The sequence below is a fragment of the Pelobates fuscus genome, chromosome 1, assembly GCF_036172605.1.
Source record: "Pelobates fuscus isolate aPelFus1 chromosome 1, aPelFus1.pri, whole genome shotgun sequence".
Classification (NCBI taxonomy): Eukaryota; Metazoa; Chordata; class Amphibia; order Anura; family Pelobatidae; genus Pelobates; species Pelobates fuscus.
The window spans coordinates 254,480,797-254,504,508 of record NC_086317.1 but is presented as its reverse complement, the minus strand read 5'-3'; the positions used below and the strand labels follow the sequence as shown (position 1 = coordinate 254,504,508).

At 43.6% G+C, this 23,712-nt stretch overlaps 1 protein-coding gene across 1 annotated transcript in view; it reads right to left on the bottom strand.

Annotated features, from left to right (window-relative positions):
• The window catches only part of LOC134612211 (ultra-long-chain fatty acid omega-hydroxylase-like), a 111,326-nt gene extending 88,782 nt beyond the window's left edge, over nt 1-22,544 (bottom strand). Inside the window, exons 1-2 of the mRNA XM_063456562.1 lie at nt 22,504-22,544; nt 22,348-22,407 (exon numbers count right to left, since the gene is read on the bottom strand). The gene's annotated coding sequence lies outside the window, so the exon portion shown is untranslated. The remainder of the gene's footprint in view (nt 1-22,347; nt 22,408-22,503) is intronic.
• Nucleotides 22,545-23,712: the final 1,168 nt, after the last annotated feature.

Below are 23,712 nucleotides of genomic sequence, written 5' to 3'. Positions count from 1 at the left end.
AGGGGCTGGGGGAAAGAGAAATACAGAGGCTGGAGAAGGGTAAAAAGGAACACACAGGGACTGGGATGAAATAAAACATGCACAAGGGTCGCTGTAAGAGAAAAAAAAGGAGACAATTGGAGACAAGATACACTAAACGAGGTAAAGGTGCCACCCACATACTAATAAAACATATGACATAAGGCATACCATCTCATGTAAGACACCATTTGTCATTTATAAGCTTATGTGCCCTTGCGGCCTATATTATGTGGGCAAAACGGAAACCCCTATCTGTGAGTGTATTCGAGGCCACCGGTCAAGTATCAGACTTGCCTATCGAGATGGCCAGTCAGACAAACCGGTGGCCAAACATTTTCTGGAGAAGGGACATCCATTATCCTCCCTCAAATTTGTGAGTATAGACCACATACCTTGTCCCAAGAGGGGTGGTAATAGAGGACGGATGTTGCTCCAAAAAGAAGCGTTTTGGATATACCAATTGGGCACATTGGCACCGAGAGGATTAAATGAAAATATCCCTTATTATGCATTTATTTGAAATTTCCATAGCTTGTACTATTTTATATTGTATATTAATTCGTATTAATTATTAGGCTCTGGTATGGGTCTTTATTGTATAGCTAGATATGAAACACGGTTTATTATCACACTTATATCCTTGTTATAGTTTGTTTAAGAAATTAATTTCTCTACATAATCATGTACAGCAGGGCTTACCATACTGTACATCATATTGCACTGGGAACCCAGATTGGGGACACGTTCACTATACCGGCACATTTCTACTTTTACAATCACTTTTGAAAATGGCATCGAGTTTCTGCATCACAGCAGGATAAATATCGAATTTTAATGATATAACACATACGAATATACTCTAATCAGCACTTTGTTTAATAGATTTATTACATTCTTATTCAGCTAGTAGAAGTTGTGCACGAGTGGTTGCTTAGCAACCATATATACATACATGGCACATCGCACGTATCACGTGCACGCAAAGGGGGCGGGATTTACGTGGGTGTGCGCGCGCATACCCGGAAGTGCTCCCATACACGGTTGACACACATCAACTGCACCTGGGTGAGTTTGTACTAATTGCTTTCTACCTATATATTGTCAGTGTTTGCGTTTGTATTTATTATTGTTTTGATACCCTGAGGAAAGTCCCAAGCGGGGACTGAAACGTTGGTCTCATTTTTTAACTCTGTTTAAATAAATTTTGGATTTTTATAAGACCGGTGAGCGGCTATCCTTTACTGAAATATATATATATATATATATATATATATATATATATATATATATATATATATATATATATATATATATAAGTATATATATATATATATATATATATATATATATATATATATATATATATGCATGTATATTGATGTGTGTATTAGTAACATATAATTATGCCTACAATATTTACACATATAGTATTATACATTTATATACACATAAATGTCATTAATATATAGATGTGTGTGTGTGTGTGTGTGTGTGTGTGTGTGTGTGTGTGTGTGTGTGTGTGTGTGTGTAATGAGCACGTATTGGCCCTGTCTTGTTGCTAGTTGCATACTCATGCACAATAACATATTCAAAGTGAAGAACGCACCCATAGAACTTCAAAATTAACCAGATCACTTCATTTTTTTAGTTGTGCAACTGCAGACATTCAGCATTTCAGTACCATTACTAAAATGTCCTTAATAGGCCAAAGTCTCTCTTAAAATAAAGGCGCTCTTTTGTTTATTTCAAAGCCCTATATGCGTTCCTTCGCTGGATTAAGAGTTTTCAATGTCAAGTTATTTTTTCACCCTCTATATCAGCACACTACGCTGGCGCGACGCATTATTGGGCTGGTATAGAATTTTTTTACAGGGCTGATTTTAGTTCCCAGTCCGGCCCTGGCTACCGGATTCCCTCAGCGAGACGGTGGACACGTTTCTCCAAGGGCTATGCATTTCCACCTTTCTCTATGATACTTCGGACTTTACATCGGACCAAACTCCTGGGAGTGTCGCTTCTCCTGGTCACACCACTGTGGAGGAGTCAACTGTGGTTCCCACTCTTACTGGAGTTGCCTGTACTACTCCCTGTCTCCAGGTTTCTACTACAGGATCCACAGGGGAATCCACATCCATTGATATTAGAGGATCGCCTAACGAGGGGTTCCTGGGATGTGTCGGGCCTGTTCCTGGGATGGCTAGAGAGTTGCTCTGGGACTCTTGGGTGCCTGGCGCGCCTGGCAATCCTGGCATGGCTGGTGTCTGGAGAGACATTTGAATCCCTATACGGCCCCTACCATGGCAGTCCTAAACTTGCTGAATTGCTTTCTCAGGGTAAGTCGTATAGGATCATTAACGTCTTTCGGTCAGCTATCTCGGCGGCTCATGTGCCATCTCAAGGCTCTGGCATCGGTAAGGACCTCTCAGTCTGCAGATTGCTCCGAGATGCTTTTGATGTTGAATCTTTCTCCTTTTCACCAGACGATGTGTCTGTCTCCATTTCACACAGGACAAAATACAATTTGTCTTCTGTGTCGTACCCCTACTTTCTGAATAGGCCACGTCTCTGTGTGGCGTGTTGCTTACGGACCTACATATCCAGGACTTCGTTCTTTCGCCCTTCTGCTCATGGGCAGCTGTTGATTTCCTACATATGACCGTATAGGGCTGTTTCTGCATCTACGATCACTTGTTGGATTCTGTGACTTCTCTAATTGGCTGGCGTGGTGAGTTCCTTTGGGGTGCATTCGGTTCGGGGCGCTGCAGCATCAGCAGCTCTAGAAGCCGGTGGGTTCCTTTGGGATATTCTCGGCACCGCATATTGGCCATGGGAATCAACTTTCTACATTTTTTATTTCCGGCCACGATCTCATGTTTCTTCAGTTTTTATGTCTAGGCGTTAAAATTGCTAATATGAAGCCTCCTGTCTTGCCATAAAATTAGGCATTATTCTAGCCTCAGTGAGGAAATAATCTAAATTTTAATTAAGACAGGAGGCGAATATTCCCCCCCCCCCCCCCCCCCCCTTTACGTTTCCCTCCCTGGAACTGGGTTTGTTTTCGCTTATGTTATTTGGGGGTATTGTTATGTTTTGTAATGTATGGTCTCATATCTGTTTAATACATTTTCTTTCTGCCATACGATTTTGGTTGTCCATGTACGTTTATTTGTCATATATTATATTGTTGAAGTAATGTTGTAGGTGTTATGACATCCTGCCTTGGCAGTTTACTTTCACAAAGTTTATTTTCTTTGCAGTGTAATCTGGTTTCCCTCTGGCTTTGGTTTTTTATTCTATAGTTGTGCATGATGCAAGTTGGATTCATTTTGGTTTCTTGTTCTCCTGCTCAACCTCATCAAAGAAAGAGGAAGTGGGAGGGTCTGCCTAAGTGGTTTTATACTGCTGTTGTTTTGTTCTGATTGGTTGTTTGAAATAGTTATGTTAACTATTTTTTTGCTGTTGCAGGTTTTCAGTAAAGAAGGCAGAGCAAATATTCGCCTCCTGTCTTTATTAACATTTAGATGATACCTTCACCGAGGCTAGAATAATCCCTAATTTAAAGTAAAAGTAATTATGGTTTCAATTTGGCTACTCTGGCCTTAAATTTTAAATTTACTTTGAATTCTAAGTTTAGTGAATAGCCCTATAAGAGTCACAACACACTTAGATATGTCTCCCAACCTGAGCTGATACCTACCAATACTGGAACTTATGATAGGGATCTCTTTTTATTCATAGAGGGACTATTGTGTTCTTGTTTGTTTTGTTTTTTTTGTTTGTTTTTTTACACCTTAAATCATGATGTTGATAAAGATTCCTGTAATATCTAAATTATGGTTTATTTGCGGGTGATCTGCAATATCTCCTACATGTAGACCTGGAGTAATTGAACATATAGTGATTACCTAAATGAATACAGAATCCTAAAGAAATATAGTTTCATATCAATAAACATACAATGAACTTTGAAAAAAAATACAGAATGAATATTTATATATCTGCACAACTCTACTAGCTAGTCATAAAAACAAAACCACAAAATATTGCAAAATACTTACCACCCTGTAACCATTTTACTTATAAAATGTATCGTTTAGTTTATTAATTATTTCATTTATTAATTACTATATGCATTGTCTATTGCAAATTTATGAGCATAATACTTGCAGATAGTAAGAAATGTTTCCGGTCTTAAACTAGGCATAGTCTTATGGTTTTTCTCACCCCTCCTGATAACCTGACAGACCGGCTCTTCATCGGGAGTTGCACTACAGTCAGAGGCAGGAATCAGAGTGAGATGCCAATTTGAAATGGGTTGTGACTCTGACTACGAATCTGTAACTCAGTCAGGAATCAATGTCAACCAATGGTCAGCTATCATGGAAATGGGATGTGACAATAAATTCAATGTCTGGAATGGGAATTACAGATGAGACAAAACATTTATATAACTCTCATCTCTTAGATAAAAGTGATGATGTCTGAAAATGGACAAGGCAGTCATGAACTAAAGTAAAACTGTCATGATTAAAATAACTTCTATCTGGTTAAAATTAAGAAAATCAAATTTCACTGTAATAGAAAAATTGCTAGCAACTATATAGATCTCTTTAACTTCTTCACTACCATGTGGTTTGCAGAAAAAACACCCCCACAATATTTTTGGGTGTCCTAAAAAGTAACGTTTAAGTGTATTTTTTCAGTTTCAGTATGCCTAGATAGCACAGTATTTAATGGAATTTTTTTTTTTTTTTTACAAATTAATGAGGTTACTGATAGGAAAACAGTAGTAAATAAAGAACATTTCTCAACGTAAAATAGACATTTTTCCTCACATAATCTAAAATTATTATTATTATTTTATTATTTATATAGCACCATCAGATTCCGTAGCACTGTACAAAGGGTGGACTAACAGACATTTAATTGTAACCAGACAACTCGACGTACAGGAACAGAGAGGTGGAGGGCCCTGCTCAATGAACTTACATTCTAGAAGGAGTGTTGTATAAGTAGGGGTGCGAAGTAAGATGTTAGAAAAGTATTCGCTGAGGGCTTAATAGGTCATTTTTGACAGTTGCAGGAGAGGAGTCGTGGAGGGTGGGGGATAAAAACCTGCTAACAGTTTAATTGATAAGCTTTCTTGAAGAAGTGAGTTTTCAATGATGTTTTGAATGAGTGGAGACTGGGTGAAATTCTTATGGAGAAGGGAAGGAAGTTCCACAGAAGAGGTGCAGCCCTGGAAAAGTCTTGGAGGCGAGCGTTAGAGGTGGGAGTACGGACAGAGGACGGGCATACCTGTGTATTAGGGAGGATAGGTAGGTTGGAGCAGCATTATGTAGGGACTTGTAAGCAAGCACCAGAATTTTAAATTGAGCCCTATATCTAACTGGGAGCCAATGCAGGGACTGACAGAGCGAGAGGCGTGGGAGGTGCAAGCGGACAGGAAAATGAGCCTTGCCGCTGCATTCATTATAGATTGCAACGGTGCAATCTGGGATAATTCTCTTACCTATACATTGCCCAATATACAATATATATATATATATATATATATATATATATATATATATATGTGTGTATATATAAACCCCATAAAAAAGCCAGCACTCAAGGACTTGTGTAGAAAAAAATAAAGGCTTTTAATCCAAACAGTCAACGTTTTAGTTCACTACAATGAACTTTCCTCAGGACATGTTACTCAGGATATATAGACATGTCTTGAGGAAAGCTCATTGTAGTGGCTTTTTTTATGGAGTTTGGATTTTCGTGCAGCTGAGCACCGGGCAATTACAAGGAGGAAAGCTGGAGTGCAAAACCCCTACAAATTGTGTGTATATATATATAGTGTTGTCGCGAACCCGAAATTTTCGGTTCGCGAACGGCGAACGCGAACTTCCGCAAATGTTCGCGAACCGGCGAACCGCGCGAACCGCCATTGACTTCAATGGGCAGGCGAATTTTAAAACCAACAGGGACTCTTTCTGGCCACAACAGTGATGGAAAAGTTGTTTCAAGGGGACTAACACCTGGACTGTGGCATGCCGGAGGGGGATCCATGGCAAAACTCCCATGGAAAATTGCACAGTTGATGCAGAGTCTGCTTTTAATCCATAAAGGGCAGAAATCACCTAACATTGACACCTGTCCTCAAAGCCCCTGATACACACTGACACAGAGCAGAATAGAGACTGTTCCCCGTCCTCAGAGACCATGATACACACTGACACAGAGCAGAATAGAGACTGTTCCCCCTACATAGGGTCACTTGGCAGATATGGCGGGGTCGTGGGAGGGGGAGGATGACTTTCACCTCTTCCCCTGTTACATTCCCGTTGTGCTGTGACATCACCCTTATACGCTGTGTAAAGCATACTATTTAATTTGATCAGCATGGCCACTTGAGTTTTTATAGTTTTCACGCTGCTTGTAGTTTATATATGGTTCACAAAAATCAAACAAACGATAAAGTAAACATGTAAGGATTCAGAATATTCTTTCAAACCCTTACACATTGTGTGTACGTATTTTTTGTCTTAAGTTTGTGGCTTTAAAGAAGTTTACGTTGTTTCTATGATGTGCATAACATGTTCTTGTAAATGTTTGTTAAATTTTTCCTGGAATTGTAATTTTTGAATCTGAATAAAGATAGTCAAATCCCTGATACACACTGACACAGAGCAGAATAGGGACTGTTCCCCCTACATATGGTCACTTGGCAGATATGGATTGACACCTATCCTAATGATCCCTGATACACACTGACACAGAGCAGAATAGAGACTGTTCCCCCTACATAGGGTCACTTGGCAGATATGGATTGACACCTGTCCTCAAAACCCCTGATACACACTGACACAGAGCAGAATAGGGACTGTTCCCCCTACATAGGGTCACTTGGCAGATATGGATTGACACCTGTCCTCAAAACCCCTGATACACACTGACACAGAGCAGAATAGGGACTGTTCCTCCTACATAGGGTCACTTGGCAGATATGGATTGACACCTGTCCTCAAAACCCCTGATACACACTGACACAGAGCAGAATAGGGACTGTTCCCCCTACATAGGGTCACTTGGCAGATATGGATTGACACCTGTCCTCAAAACCCCTGATACACACTGACACAGAGCAGAATAGAGACTGTTCCCTGTCCACAGAGACCATGATACACACTGACACAGAGCAGAATAGAGACTGTTCACCGTCCACAGAGACCATGATACACACTGACACAGAGCAGAATAGAGACTGTTCCCCGTCCACAGAGACCATGATACACACTGACACAGAGCAGAATAGGGACTGTTCCCCCTACATATGGTCACTTGGCAGGTATGGATTGACACCTGTCCTCAAAGCCCCTGATACACACTGATACAGAGCAGAATAGAGACTGTTCCCTGTCCACAGAGTCCATGATACACACTGACACAGAGCAGAATAGAGACTGTTCCCTGTCCACAGAGTCCATGATACACACTGACACAGAGCAGAATAGAGACTGTTCCCCGTCCACAGAGACCATGATACACACTGACACAGAGCAGAATAGAGACTGTTCACCGTCCACAGAGACCATGATACTCACTGACACAGAGCAGAATAGAGACTGTTCCCCGTCCACAGAGACCATGATACACACTGACACAGAGCAGAATAGGGACTGTTCCCCCTACATAGGGTCACTTGGCAGGTATGGATTGACACCTGTCCTCAAAGCCCCTGATACACACTGACACAGAGCAGAATAGAGACTGTTCCCTGTCCACAGAGTCCATGATACACACTGACACAGAGCAGAATAGGGACTGTTACCCCTACATAGGGTCACTTGGCAGGTATGGATTGACACCTGTCCTCAAAGCCCATGATACACACTGGGGGGAGCTACTGTCCTCCCCAACCCCTGCGCGGTGGGTGGGGGCCATAAATCACAATAGGGGGCCTACTTTCCTCCCCCCCGGCCCCCATCCCTGCGCGGTGGGTGGGGGCCATAAATCACAATGGGGCGGACCTACTGATAGGAGTGGAGTATTGTTCATATCAGTTTAATACCTTCCGCGTCTCCTATCAGTGGACGTGTATATGGCAGCCATTTTAGGAACCGCACACCTGGGACCCGAGCAAGGTCACCTCGTTCAAGCTGCTCTGGTTCCTTGATGAGCCAGCTGCCCGTGAGTTAACATGTCCCGTGGAGAAGCACTCTGTCCTGTAAAGCCTCACCACAAAAAAAATTAAATAAATAACAGCACTCGGAGTGGTGAGTTTAGTAAATGTTCATATCAGTTTAATACCTTCCGCGTCTCCTATCAGTGGATGTGTATATGGCAGCCATTTTAGGAACTGCACACCTGGGACCCGAGCAAGGTCACCTCTTTCAACAGGCGACATGATTTGGCCCTGTAAAACTATCCTGGATATTCTCTACAATTTCTATGGATATGGCATTGATTTATGTAACAGGGAGATGGAAGAAGATGCTTGGTCGGTCCTCTTACTTGAAATTTGGGGCACTGCGCGGGCAAGCTAATGTGCCACCAGATAGGAGTGGTGAGTTTAGTATTGTTCTGATCAGTTTAATACCTTCCACGTCTCCTATCAGTGGACGTGTAAATGGCAGAGATTTTTAATTGTTGAATCACCTCCCCTTTTTAGGCCAAGGTGGGAAGATGCTTAGACCACTGGTATATTGGTGCCATCTTGGAGGATTTTTTTTGGTTTGGTTTTTGAAGCCACAGTGCTGCACCAGTGGGCCTAAAAATTAGGCATGTACACATGCCTGAAAAATTTGGTATTGTTGCAGCCGCTGCTGTAGCAGCGGCCAGAAAAATTTATGTTTGTTTCACAGGCAGAAAGTGCCCTAAAACATGGCGGCTTGAACCCTAGTTGGTGGCGGATAAGTCACGCAAGTCAAACGTCATTCAGAGCTAAAATACAGCAGCGTGTGGACCATTTTTAGCCCAAGGCAGCTCATCTCATCAGGCCTTTTTTAATCGAATGTATCACCCAGTGTCAGTCCCTTCGGGATCCATCCCTCATTCATCTTAATAAAGGTGAGGTAATCTAGACTTTTTTGACCTAGGCGACTTCTCTTCTCAGTGACAATACCTCCTGCTGCACTGAAGGTCCTTTCTGACAGGACACTTGAAGCGGGGCAGGCCAGAAGTTCTATCGCAAATTGGGATAGCTCAGGCCACAGGTCAAGCCTGCACACCCAGTAGTCAAGGGGTTCATCGCTCCTCAGAGTGTCGATATCTGCAGTTAAGGCGAGGTAGTCTGCTACCTGTCGGTTGAGTCGCTCTCTGAGGGTGGATCCCGAAGGGCTGTGGCGATGCATAGGACTTAAAAAGGTCCGCATGTCCTCCATCAACAACACGTCTTTAAAGCGTCCTGTCCTTGCCGGCGTGGTCGTGGGAGGAGGAGGAGGAGGATGACTTCCACCTCTCCCCCTGTTAGATTCCTGTTGTGCTGTGACATCACCCTTATACGCTGTGTAAAGCATACTTTTTAATTTATTTTGCAAATGCTGCATCCTTTCCGACTTGTTGTAATTCGGTAACATTTCCGCCACTTTCTGCTTATACCGGGGGTCTAGTAGCGTGGACACCCAGTACAGGTCGTTCTCCTTCAGCCTTTTTATACGAGGGTCCCTCAACAGGCAGGACAGCATGAAAGACCCCATTTGCACAAGGTTGGATGCCGAGCTACTCATTTCCCGTTCCTCCTCCTCACTGATGTCATTGAAGGTATGTTCTTCCCCCCAGCCACGTACAACACCACGGGTACCAGCTAGGTGACAACGAGCACCCTGGGATGCCTGTTGTGTTTGGTCTTGCTCCTCCTCCTCCTCCTCAAAGCTACAATCCTCCTCTGACTCCTCTTCCTCACAATCCTCTTCCAGCGTTGCCGCAGGTCCAGCAAGCGATGCTGATAAGGCTGTTTCTGGTGGTGATGGTGACCACAACTCTTCCTCTTCCTCTTCACGCTCATCTACAGCCTGATCCAGCACTCTTCGCAGGGCACGCTTCAGGAAGAAAACAAATGGTATGATGTCGCTGATGGTGCCTTCGTTGCGACTGACTAGGTTTGTCACCTCCTCAAAAGGACGCATAAGCCTACAGGCATTGCGCATGAGCGTCCAGTAACGTGGCAAAAAAATTCCCAGCTCCCCAGAGGCTGTCCTAGCACCCCGGTCATACAAATATTCATTAACAGCTTTTTCTTGTTGGAGCAGGCGGTCGAACATTAGGAGTGTTGAATTCCAACGTGTAGGGCTGTCGCAAATCAAGCGCCTCACTGGCATGTTGTTTCGCCGCTGGATATCGGCAAAGTGAGCCATGGCCGTGTAGGAACGCCTGAAATGGCCACACACCTTCCTGGCCTGCTTCAGGAAGTCCTGTAAGCCTGTGTACTAATGCACAAAGCGTTGTACGATCAGATTACACACATGTGCCATGCACGGCACATGTGTCAACTTGCCCAACTTCAATGCCGCTATCAAATTTTTTCCGTTGTCACACACCACTTTGCCGATATCCAGTTGCTGCGGAGTCAGCCACTTTTCCACCTGTGCGTTCAGGGCGGACAGGAGTGCTTGTCCGGTATGACTCTCTGCTTTCAAGCAAGTCAAACCCAAGACGGCGTGACACTGCCGTATCCAGGATGTGGAATAGTACCTGGGGAGCTGGGGGGGTGCCGTTGATGTGGAGCAAGACGCAGCAGCACAAGAGGACTCAGCCAAGGAGGTTATGGAAGAGGATGGAGTAGGAGGAGTAGAGGAGGTGGCAGCAGGACTGCCTGCAATTCGTGGCGGTGTCACCAACTCCTCTGCAATGCCACGCATTCCTTGCTTGTCAGCCGTCAGCAGGTTTACCCAATGCGCAGTGTAGGTGATATACCTGCCCTGACCATGCTTTGCAGACCAGGTATCAGTGGTCAGATGGACCCTTGCCCCAACACTGTGTGCCAGACATGCCATGACTTCCTTTTGCACAATCGAGTACAAGTTGGGGATTGCCTTTTGTGAAAAGAAATTCCGGCCGGGTACCTTCCACTGCGGTGTCCCAATAGCTAAAAAATTTTTGAACGCCTCAGACTCAACCAGATTGTATGGTAAAAGCTGGTGGGCTAATAGTTCGGACAAGCCAGCTGTCAGACGCTGGGCAAGGGGGTGACTTGGTGACATTGGCTTCTTACGCTCAAACATGTCCTTGACAGACACATGACTGTGGGCAGATGAGCGGGAACTGCTCAAGGCGGGAGACGGAGTGGCGGATGGTTGAGAGGGGGCAAGAAGGACAGCAGTGGTTGACGTGGCTGAAGATGCTAGACCAGGAGGAGGATGGCGACTTAGAGTAGGCGTGCTGCTTGTACTCATGTGTTGATCCCATAGGCGTTTGTGATGTGAGATCATGTGCCTACACAAAGCAGTTGTACCTAGGTGGGCGTTGGACCTCCCACGACTCAGTTTCCTTTGGCACAGGTTGCAAATGGCATCGCTGTTTCAGAGGCAGACACACAAAAAAAATGCCACACTGCTGAGCTCTGCAATGACGGCATTCTGGTGGTGGACACAGCATGCGTTGATTGGAGTGCTGTCGGGCTGACCCCGGGTGCCGATGCATGCTGTCTGACTGTGCCACTAGCTCCTTGCGACGACCCCCCCCCCTGCTTCCAACTCGTCTCCTCCTCCTCTCTGTCTCCCCATCTGAACTTTCGCCCTGTTCTTCTTCTTGCCGAGCGGGCACCCACGTGACATCCATGGACGCATCGTCATCATCAACCGCTTCGCTTGTATCTGACAACTCAGAAAAGGAAGCAGCAGCGGGTACAACATCATCATCATCACACCGTACCTCCATGTGTTTAATGCTGCCTGCCTGAGACATATCCCTGTTATCTACATCCTCTAGCAATAATGGTTGAGCATCACTCATTTCTTCAAACGGGTGTGTGAATAACTCCTCTGACATACCAAGTAAAGCGGCTGTGGTGCTAGTTTTGGTGGTGGCGGCAGGCGGGTGAGTGGTATCTTGAGAGGTGCGTGAAGCTAAGCTGGAGGAGGATGGTGCGTCAAGGTTCCGAGCAGAGGCTGTACAAGATTGGGTGTCCTGTGTTAGCCAGTCAACTATGTCCTCAGAACTTTTCAAGTTCAGGGTACGTGGCTTCTGAAAACTGGGCATTATTCTAGGGCAAAAGGGAATCACAGCACCACGACCACGACGGCCCCTGCAGGGTGGCCTGCCTCTGCCTGTCATTTTTTGGGGGGATTAGTGGTACTATGCGTGCAAGCTACTGTGAGACCAGATATGATTGGCAATGTGAACTGTAACAGTTCTGCAGAGCACACACTGTAGGCCTGACACACCCGCTTGAAGACAAGTAACTGCTATTGAATCTATAACAGTGAAAAACAAATTTTCTTTGTAAAAGCAAGCTATAGAGACACCAGATATGATTGGCAATGTGCACTTGAACAGTTCTGCAGAGCACACACTGTAGGCCTGACACACCCGCTTGAAGACAAGTAACTGCTATTCAATCTATAACAGTGAAAAAAAAAATTTTGGTTTTAAAAGCACGCTATAGAGACACCAGATATGATTGGCAACTGTCAAAGCACGCTGGCACAGGTCTGCAGAGCACACGCTGAAGGAAGGACTGACAGAGCCGCTTGAAGGACACTGACTGGCTGCTATTAGCTTACACTAGAAACCTTTTTTCTTTGTAAAAGCACGCTATAGAGACACCAGATATGATTGGCAATGTGCACTGGAACAGTTCTGGAGAGCACACACTGAAGGAAGGACTGACAGAGCCGCTTGAAGGACACTGACTGGCTGCTATTAGCTTACACTAGAAACCTTTTTTCTTTGTAAAAGCACGCTATAGAGACACCAGATATGATTGGCAATGTGCACTTGAACAGTTCTGCAGAGCACACACTGTAGGCCTGGCACACCCGCTTGAAGACAAGTAACTGCTATTCAATCTATAACAGTGAAAAAAAAAATTTGTTTTTAAAAGCACGCTATAGAGACACCAGATATGATTGGCAATGTGCACTGGAACAGTTCTGGAGAGCACACGCTGAAGGAAGGACTGACAGAGCCGCTTGAAGGACACTGACTGGCTGCTATTAGCTTACACTAGAAACCTTTTTTCTTTGTAAAAGCACGCTATAGAGACACCAGATATGATTGGCAACTGTCAAAGCACGCTGGCACAGGTCTGCAGAGCACACGCTGAAGGAAGGACTGACAGAGCCGCTTGAAGGACACTGACTGGCTGCTATTAGCTTACACTAGAAACCTTTTTTCTTTGTAAAAGCACGCTATAGAGACACCAGATATGATTGGCAATGTGCACTTGAACAGTTCTGCAGAGCACACACTGTAGGCCTGACACACCCGCTTGAAGACAAGTAACTGCTATTCAATCTATAACAGTGAAAAATAAATTTTGGTTTTAAAAGCACGCTATAGAGACACCAGATATGATTGGCAATGTGCACTGGAACAGTTCTGCAGAGCACACACTGAAGGAAGGACTGACAGAGCCGCTTGAAGGACACTGACTGGCTGCTATTAGCTTACACTAGAAACCTTTTTTCTTTGTAAAAGCACGCTATAGAGACACCAGATATGATTGGCAATGTGCACTTGAACAGTTCTGCAGAGCACACGCTGAAGGAAGGACTGACAGAGCCGCTTGAAGGACACTGACTGGCTGCTATTAGCTTACACTAGAAAGCTTTTTTCTTTGTAAAAGCACGCTATAGAGACACCAGATATGATTGGCAATGTGCACTTGAACAGTTCTGCAGAGCACACACTGTAGGCCTGACACACCCGCTTGAAGACAAGTAACTGCTATTCAATCTATAACAGTGAAAAAAAAAATTTGGTTTTAAAAGCACGCTATAGAGACACCAGATATGATTGTCAATGTGCACTGGAACAGTTCTGGAGAGCACACGCTGAAGGAAGGACTGACAGAGCCGCTTGAAGGACACTAACTGGCTGCTATTAGCTTACACTAGAAACCTTTTTTCTTTGTAAATGCACGCTATAGAGACACCAGATATGATTGGCAACTGTCAAAGCACGCTGGCACAGGTCTGCAGAGCACACGCTGAAGGAAGGACTGACAGAGCCGCTTGAAGGACACTGACTGGCTGCTGTTAGCTTACACTAGAAACCTTTTTTCTTCGTAAAAGCATGCTATAGAGACACCAGATATGATTGGCAATGTGCACTTGAACAGTTCTGCAGAGCACACACTGTAGGCCTGACACACCCGCTTGAAGACAAGTAACTGCTATTCAATCTATAACAGTGAAAAAAAAAATTTTGGTTTTAAAAGCACGCTATAGAGACACCAGATATGATTGGCAATGTGCACTGGAAAAGTTCTGGAGAGCACACGCTGAAGGAAGGACTGACAGAGCCGCTTGAAGGACACTGGCTGGCTGCTATTAGCTTACACTAGAAACCTTTTTTCTTTGTAAATGCACGCTATAGAGACACCAGATATGATTGGCAACTGTCAAAGCACGCTGGCACAGGTCTGCAGAGCACACGCTGAAGGAAGGACTGACAGAGCCGCTTGAAGGACACTGACTGGCTGCTATTAGCTTACACTAGAAACCTTTTTTCTTTGTAAAAGCACGCTATAGAGACACCAGATATGATTGGCAATGTGCACTTGAACAGTTCTGCAGAGCACACACTGTAGGCCTGACACACCCGCTTGAAGACAAGTAACTGCTATTCAATCTATAACAGTGAAAAAAAAATGTTGGTTTTAAAAGCACGCTATAGAGACACCAGATATGATTGGCAATGTGCACTGGAACAGTTCTGGAGAGCACACGCTGAAGGAAGGACTGACAGAGCCGCTTGAAGGACACTGACTGGCTGCTATTAGCTTACACTAGAAACCTTTTTTCTTTGTAAATGCACGCTATAGAGACACCAGATATGATTGGCAACTGTCAAAGCATGCTGGCACAGGTCTGCAGAGCACACACTGAAGGAAGGACTGACAGAGCCGCTTGAAGGACACTGACTGGCTGCTGTTAGCTTACACTAGAAACCTTTTTTCTTTGTAAAAGCACGCTATAGAGACACCAGATATGATTGGCAACTGTCAAAGCACGCTGGCACAGGTCTGCAGAGCACACGCTGAAGGAAGGCCTGACAGAGCCGCTTGAAGGTCACTGACTGGCTGCTATTAGCTTACACTGGAAACTTTTTTTCTTTGTAAAAGCACGCTATAGAGACACCAGATATGAGTGGCAACTGTCAAAGTACGCTGGCAGGGTTGTGCAGGGCACACGCTGAAGGAAGGCCTGACAGAGCCGCTTGAAGGACACTGACTGGCTGCTATTAGCTTACACTGGAAACCTTTTATTTATTTTAAATGTAAAGCTTAACCTATTGTTAAAACAGATATGAGTGGTGGCACTGACTGTGCAAATGGGCAAGGCATCCAACCTGACACAGAAGCTGGCAGGCAGGCAACTGCTCTTCTATTACAGTGAAAAAAAAATATTTCTTTTAAATGTAAAGCTTAACCTATTGTAAAAACAGATATGAGTGGTGGCACTGGGCAAGTAGGCACAGTATCCAATGTGAACCTCACACAGAAGCTGACAGGCAGGCACCTGCAATTACATTACACAGGAAAAAAAAAAAAAAAAAAAAGCAGCCTGATGTTATAGCCCTAAAAGGGGCTTTTTGGGGTGCTGTCCTTACAACAGAGATCAGATGAGTCCTTCAGGATTGTAGTGGACACTGAATACCCTAGCCTAGCTATCAATTTCCCTATCTAATCAGCAGCAGCTTAACTTTCCCTCCTCTCACTAAGCATGCAGCTTCAGAATGAATCGAAAATGGATGCTGGGAGGGAGGTTGGAGGGTGTGGAAGGGAGGGAGTGCTGCTGATTGGCTGGAATGTGTTTGCTGACCGAGAGGCACAGGGTCAAAGTTTGCCCAATGATGACGAATAGGGGGCGGATCGAACTGCGCATGTGTTTGCCCGCCGCGGCGAACGCGAACACGCTAAGTTCGCCGGGAACTGTTCGCCGGCGGACAGTTCGGTACATCACTATATATATATATATATATTCCTATGTACTACTGTATATATGTATATTGTATATGTTGCCATATTAGTACAGAGGTACTGTGGCATATTGGTGGGTTTAACACAATATGGGCATATTTCATTGCTGAGATAGGGGATTTTAAGTAGCCTTGTAAAATTTAAAACTGTGTTTTATGTGTACACTGTTCCTGATCTGTATTTTCCATAAATTCTGCATGTTCTGGGTGTGCCACCAGTTCCCTCTTTTGTCTAGGTATGTATGGAGTTGAGACCAGATTCCTTTTGGGTTCAAAACCTTGGCCCACCCATCTGCTTCTGGTGCCCCTTTTTAGGTGACCACAGTAAAGTATAAATTTAAGGAGGTTTTGTAAAGCAATGCCACTTTAATAATAATTTTATTTGGTATAAAGCAGATATATGATATGCATTGTGAGTATATAATGAAAACTATTATCAATTTGTTTGTTTAGTTATGGCACTGTATTTTTTTAATTTTTTGTTATCACATTCATTATTTTTTTTTTAATTCTTTATTTTTTCGAAGTGCATGGGTAATTACACAAGATGAAATTGGTGAATAACATTGCATATGGTATACACGTAAATGACAAGATATGCTGCACTTCTTTTTTATAATAATAAAAGTAACAAGAGTATTGACTAGAAAAGCATATGATAAAGCATTCGATTTGAACTGGCAATAAGTATTATAAAATATGCATAATGACTGAGTTAGCAGTATTGGGATTAGCGGGGTGGCCCCACTGCCCTGTGGCATGCGAGTTACAGGTTAAAATTAAACAAGAGTTGTTATGCAGTTGGGACACTTGTTAAGTCATTGCATATGTGAAAGTAAGTGACATGTTTAAAACACGCTAAAAACGAAAGAAAAAAAAAAACAGAACACAGAAATTTAACTGTATGCTTTGCCAGGCAGTTCAAGGTGTAAAATAAGACTGGTTAATTAACAGCTGGTCATTAGTGACCGTTGGTTAAGTGCAGACTGGTAGTGTATGTGCTGCTATACTGCTGAGATGAGGCATGGATAGGGAGGGATAACATAATAGGGAGCAACAATTCAATGAATGAAAAATAACTGTATTGGAGATATGCAAAATGAAAGACAACAGGCCCAGACCCCGCGCACCCTGGTGAACCGGGAGTTAATGCAACATTAATACACCAACCCTGATGCCTATGCCCTAGTTACAACAGCTTGAGGCATAATAGTGTGATACATTTTGCTTATGAGTTCACTGCATGATGAAATTAAATAAATACCAATAGCAAATATTGAGCGATGCAATAATAAGACAAATAATCAGTGAACTAATAACAGACTGGCCATGCATATACTGTAAGACTGCAGTGTTGAGACAGGAATAGGGAAAAGCAAATCAATAAATGAAAAATGAATGTAATGAATGCAAACTGAGCTCAGCTGCAGTTAAGACTCCTCTCTGCTGCAAACCTTCACCCGATGCCGCTAGTGTGCTGGAACAGATAGTCCATTCTTTGGCCCGGTATGGTGTCCCTTTGTGTCCTCTTGCTGGGCTGCGGCAGGTTCCGGTCCTCGTATGGTTCAGGCATGGTCCGATGTAATATCTCATGACCGGATCGGTGTGGTGGGCTGTGGCTGTCTGGGATCTGGGTAGGTGATTGTGTTCCTTGCTCCTTCAGACCTTTAGTGTTGGGTCCGGCAGTGCTAGGGTTTGGAGGTTTCTTGAAGCCCCTGTCTCGCTGTCTGCGCCTTGCTCTTTTTCTCCGTGGGTGTCTCTGTTGGGTTATGGCAGTTCGGCGAGATATTTCAGGGCGTGCTCGTGAAGCTGCTGCAAGGGCCCGGCTCGTCGGCTTCGGGCGGCTTTTGCCCCTTAGTGACCTCTGCATTGCCGCATAGGGTTGTCCTCTGTGCTTCCTGCTTGCATGTACCGGGATGAGCCACGTCTTTGGGTGACCCGGTGGTAAGTTAGGTCTCCACCATTCCGCAGTCCCAGCGTTTGCCGGTACCTGCGATGTGGAGGGTGCGTCCGAGTGACCCGGCTGGATGTGTGAGGGTAACGGTTGTTGAGATGCCGTTTTGACTGTCGGAGCAGGTTTGTTCCTCTTTTCTAGACGCTCCCAAAATCGTTGGCATATGGCGTCAAATTTTGACTGCAAGACTGCTTCCCATTCACTAGCCGTCTGTTGCTCTAAGTGGGCTGCATTGCCACCGGCCATCTTGGCTGGGCCTCGTTGTTTTGTCGGTAGGTTTTGCGCCCAAGAGTATCCAGAGGGTAAGTGCACTCTGTGGGTGGGTAGACCGGGATAACCCCCACCGGTCCAGAGGGGGGGGGGGGGAATGAGGGCCCATGTGCACTGAGACAGCAAATTGTGGCGGCGGGAGAGCGGCCATCCCTCCCAAGTCCGCCATGTGAGTAGGCCTCTGACACTTGTCGAGTGGGTACTGTCACTTGGATGGTGTCATTGTGCTCCTCTCGGTGTCACTTCTCGTTTGCTGGCTTTGGTGTTACGATTAGTCACCGTTTTAACCATAAAAATCTGTTTTATTTGATGCTTGTTGCAGGAGCTTCTGAGGCTATTCCACATTAATTTTTTATGATATATGTTCACAATGCTCTTACAACAGATTTATTAAATACACTTTAGTTCATTTAGCATTAGCACTATTCAATAGTGTAATTTTTGACTCTACGGCAGCACCATTCCTGCAAAATGCATATTCCAGGTGTGCCCCCAGTTCTCTCTTTTGCCTATGTGGGGGAGATTTGTGACAGGGTGAGTTGTGAGAAAGGGAAGATTGTATGTGGGGAGGTTGTTTCCCTGTTAAGCCTCCTGCTTCCCTTTTTGCAGTGATTGGGGTTCTTATCTTCTTTTCCTGATGGTCCAGTGAGCTGCTTGCAGAATCCTTGGAGTACCCAATTCCAGTCTCTGACCAGGAGGGTCCACTTCCAGAGTGCTGCTCTCATACAGCAAATCTGTAGATCTACCTATCTGCCTTGCTGTGCAAGGGGCTAGCGGAGGAGCTCAGCAGAACCAGTGCTGGTAAGATAGCACCAGCTCTGCTATCAGCACAGTCATTGCAGTCATTTGCAATTAACCAATTTCATTTGTAATGGTTGTAGTCGTGTATGGGTGCAGACCCTGGCAATCGTGCTTTACACGAGTGCTTAATAAAGGGGGTAAGACTAAAAATTAAAAACAGTCCTTTCCTCCCCCATATCTCCCTAGTGTCCCTATTTAAGAGGGACAGTCCCGATTTTGGGCCCAAATCCCCTTCTCCTTTTTTCAGTCCCAATGTCCCTATTTTCTAGGAGCTTCATTTTATTGGTGTGTCTAAGTGCATGACAGAGCTATGCAATATAATACTCCCCGAATTGTGTCTTTATGCTATAATAAATGTGTTTAGAAATCAGTCTGTGTAAATGAGAATTTTGTTGTTCTAAATTAAATTTTTGTTGTATAAATTGTTATTACTAAAATTTCTCAGAGCAGCCCAAGCCCTGAGACACCCCCACTCACACCCCTAAAACTAAAGTGTCCCTCTTAGTCCATTTGAAATGTTGGGAGGTGTGCTCATCTGTCAAATCAATTCTTATCTTTTGTTGGCACAGAGGTGAAGAGACTGTGCTCTGAGTCTCTGTGAGGACAGCAGTGACAGGAGATAGGAGCAGTATATCTCAGCTTGGCTAGCAGTAACAGATAACCAAAATGCAGGGGAAAGTTTAACCTGTTCTGGGAAGGTTTTGTTTGTCACTCAAACAAGGGTGTACAGAAGAGAAAAATTAATGCTATAGGACAAAGGTAAATTAGGAAACTGCAACGAAAAGGGGGTCAAAGAGAAAACAACAAAAAACATTTACAACATTTTGAAAAGCCCCCTTCCAATAAATAGACAACAGAGTTTAATATTTTCAGAAATTAGATGTCATTATAGTCACTAATAATTCACATAAATAATTCATTAATAGACATCACATTTAACTGCATATTTGATTTGGTTCAAAATGCATTGTTCTGGAATACAGAATATAATATAGTGCAGGTACATTTCACATTTAACAATATTTTTTATTTACATTTTTATTTTAAAATTAAATATAAAATTACTTTTATGACTATTATTTTTTTTGACAATAGGAATAAAAAAAACTCACCTGCAATTCAATGAAGTATTGAGAATAGACAAATAACTAGCAGAGACGTTGACTGTAGCTTCCAAATATTTAATAGTTAGTTTTACATGTTAATTACTGTTTTTGTTATCTGAGCACGCCTGATTTACAGCCAATGTAAGCTTAGCTGACACAAACTATTGCACTTTTGCTTCCTCCTAGTGGTAAGTTCAAGCAATTACATATTTGAACACACACAATATTATATATTCTGAACAAAATTATAAACGCCACACTTTTGTTTTTGCACCAATTTTTCATGAGCTGAACTCAAAGATCTAAGACTTTTTTCTATGTACTCAAAAGGCCTATTTCTCTCAAATATTGTTCAATCTGTCTAAATCTGTGTTAGTGAGCACTTTTCCTTTGCCGATATAATCCACTTAGGTAGTCAGTATGATGGTATAAGTTAGTTAGTTTACCAGATTGTTTAGGTTTTCTAGGTAGGCAGCTTTAGTCCTTTGTGTGGAGTTTTTTGGACCTTATATAGGGCTATTTATCCAGGGTTTGTTTAACCCATTTGTCCATAGGACTTATAGTCTGCCTTATGAGAGTAGTGATTTTTTTCACATTTCTCCTTTGAGTTATCAGCTCCTATTTTAGTTTTTATTTAGGAAGCTGTGGGTGGTATAGGGTGGAGAAGGGATTTCTTTCTGTTCACTCCCTCCCACCCTTTCCATCCCTTTAGCCATTTTTATATGTGACTTCCCTCTCTCTTCCTTCCTTTTTTCCTTTTATTATCTGGTACTATATATGTGCCTTTTTCTGTGTCCAGAGCTACTTCCTTTGGGACCCCCTTGTCTCATGGGTCTCCTTTCTGTATCTTTGGAATTAACACCATCTCTGCTGCCTATCCTTACCAAACATTTTGCAAACACCACCAAAGGGGTTTTGGATCACCCTAAAGAGATCCTAAGAAGATTCATACCAGAGCCAGGTCTAGTATATGGCTCTTTCTTTGTGAGTGTGTTTGAGAAAGATATATGTATTGAGATATCTGCACTATTTTGTACCTCTCTATCTTTACAGTGATACAGTAAGAAGAGAGGGTAGAAGTATATCTTTATTTTGCCAATACTTGCTCCACCTATTTTATTGTGTGTGTTATATATAATTTAAGGTGAAGGTGTAGAGGATACCTCACAGGTGTTTAGAGCTAGTATCACTGCTGTAGAGATGTAAAACATCTCTATAGATCCCAAAGGCTATAACAAAATCCAGAATAGACAGGTTTTTGTTGAGATTTTGGGCCCCTAGATTTCAGTACAACATCCCTGTATGCGTACGTGCGATTCTCCATGACATGCTGGGAAGCGATCAGGAGGGAGAAAAGATTTACGTCTTTGCCCTTCAGGATGTCTTTTTTGAGATTCGCAGGCACCATGTGGGCTGGTTTAATAACGTGAAATCCTGAACCAGAGGATGCACTATTACCTGGTTGTGTCTGGAATGGGCCTGGAAGTTCAGCAGCAACGGATCCTATTGTCGGTATGGGAAGACTACAAGCTTCTGTAGTGACGATATCATCGCGTGGAGATTGGTGTTGCTTGAGCTACTCGTGCCCTCTCCAGCATTTGTATTGTCCATATTGGTCCGCATGAGCCTGAAAAGCTTTGCTTTCCTGGCTATTGCTGGGAAAGGGATGTTGCATCTATATCATTCGGCTGTGATGCGAGGAATGGTCCATCACCTGATAGATGCAGAGCTACTGGCAACACCTTTACGTGTAGGTGTAGCGGACCTGACAGGAGTCGTGGGGATTGACATGTCGTCACCATCTTCAGGGATCTGAGATATACTGAAATATAGCAATAACGTAGCTTAGAACTGAATTTTTTTTACTGGCTGGCTAGCTAGTGCCAAGTGGCGAAACAATTTAGTAGGTTGGTGACAGGTGAGGCCCTGCTAGTTGCCAAGCAGTTTCAAAGGCTCTATTTATGCGTTGGCGCTAGGGGTTTTGTGGCCACCGAACATTGTGGTGGGGTGTTGGCCTCTCGTGACTATTAAAGCATAAGATAGATTTTTTTTTATACTTACCCGACACAAAGTCTGAGATTCCCACTAAAGGAGGTGGAGAGGGGAAGGAGAGGCCTATACCTATTAATAACAAAGATGGGTATGCCAATTATTACACATGTAGCTTAGGAGATTCTAAATGTAATCACCCCATAATAAAATAAACCATCTACTTACTGAAATAGGATTCGAGGTCTGAAAAGCAATTGCTGCTCCAAATTGAATAACCTCGCAATCTGTAAAATATGATGAGACATGACTTACACGTTGTAAGAAAGTCCATAGACAGTGCTGTAAAAGCACATGAAAATATGGACTGTGTTCCTAAACCTGTATAATGTACCATATAACCTGTCCAAATGCCACCTTGAAGGAAAACCTGTTTGTAGCATCATCAGAACCATATTAAGGACAAACTAATTCACTGATCCATAATGGAGAACCAACCGTCATAAAAATAAATCTGTTAAATTGATACCTGCAAATAAATATTAAAATGACCTGTTTTTAGACATTTATAACTTTTACAATAAGTCCATATTTATAACAGATGTAATACCCAGTAATGAACGCTAGAGGGCCTTAAGCCCAAAGATCTATCTAGCTGTACGTGCGAACCAGAGGGATTTTGCATCCTATAGAGAGTTTCTATGTAAGAACAAAGTTGCGAACGTAGTGTATTCGTATAGATTCAGCTTGTGACCCTTCACGTGGATTAGTTTATAAATGAACAAAATTCCCGCCGATCCCCCCAGACTATGAGAATGAAAATTATTGAGGACATGAAAGCTCTATATGGCCATAGAGCCTTCGTGCCCGCGTAACCAATTGAACATGCAACCGCATTCGTGCGTCTAAGCCTAAAACAACCATTCGTATGGAAAGAGACGAATGGGTTGGTATCCATGCAGGCATAAGCCTGAAAGCTTTCCACAAAAAGATGCTTGCGTTTGAATGGCTGAAAAACCATGAAATCAACTGAACAATTAAATATACACAAATGCATACATTAGAAGTATCAATCAGTGATGACGCCAAGGGAGGGCGCCAGCTCGTCTGCATGTCCACAGGGTCGGAGGTCAGCAGGAGCTTCTGTGTGAGCATGCCGTACGGGTGACCGTTGGAGGACCTGACTGTGGCAACGGAGCCTATGCTGAAAGGAATCCAGCCGGGATGTACCAGCAACGCCGAGCAGAATATGGACATCGTAGAGCAGGAGACAGAAGCGTTCCACGGACAGGTAAGTAGTGAGCTTGGCATTCTGAATGCACCAGAAATAGCAGCAAACAGATTGCCAGACCAATTATGGTAGGGTAGGAAAGTGGGGAGTCCTTTATATAGGTCCATGAGCCCCTCCCAAACTACTACTATTGGGAACCTTTTCAA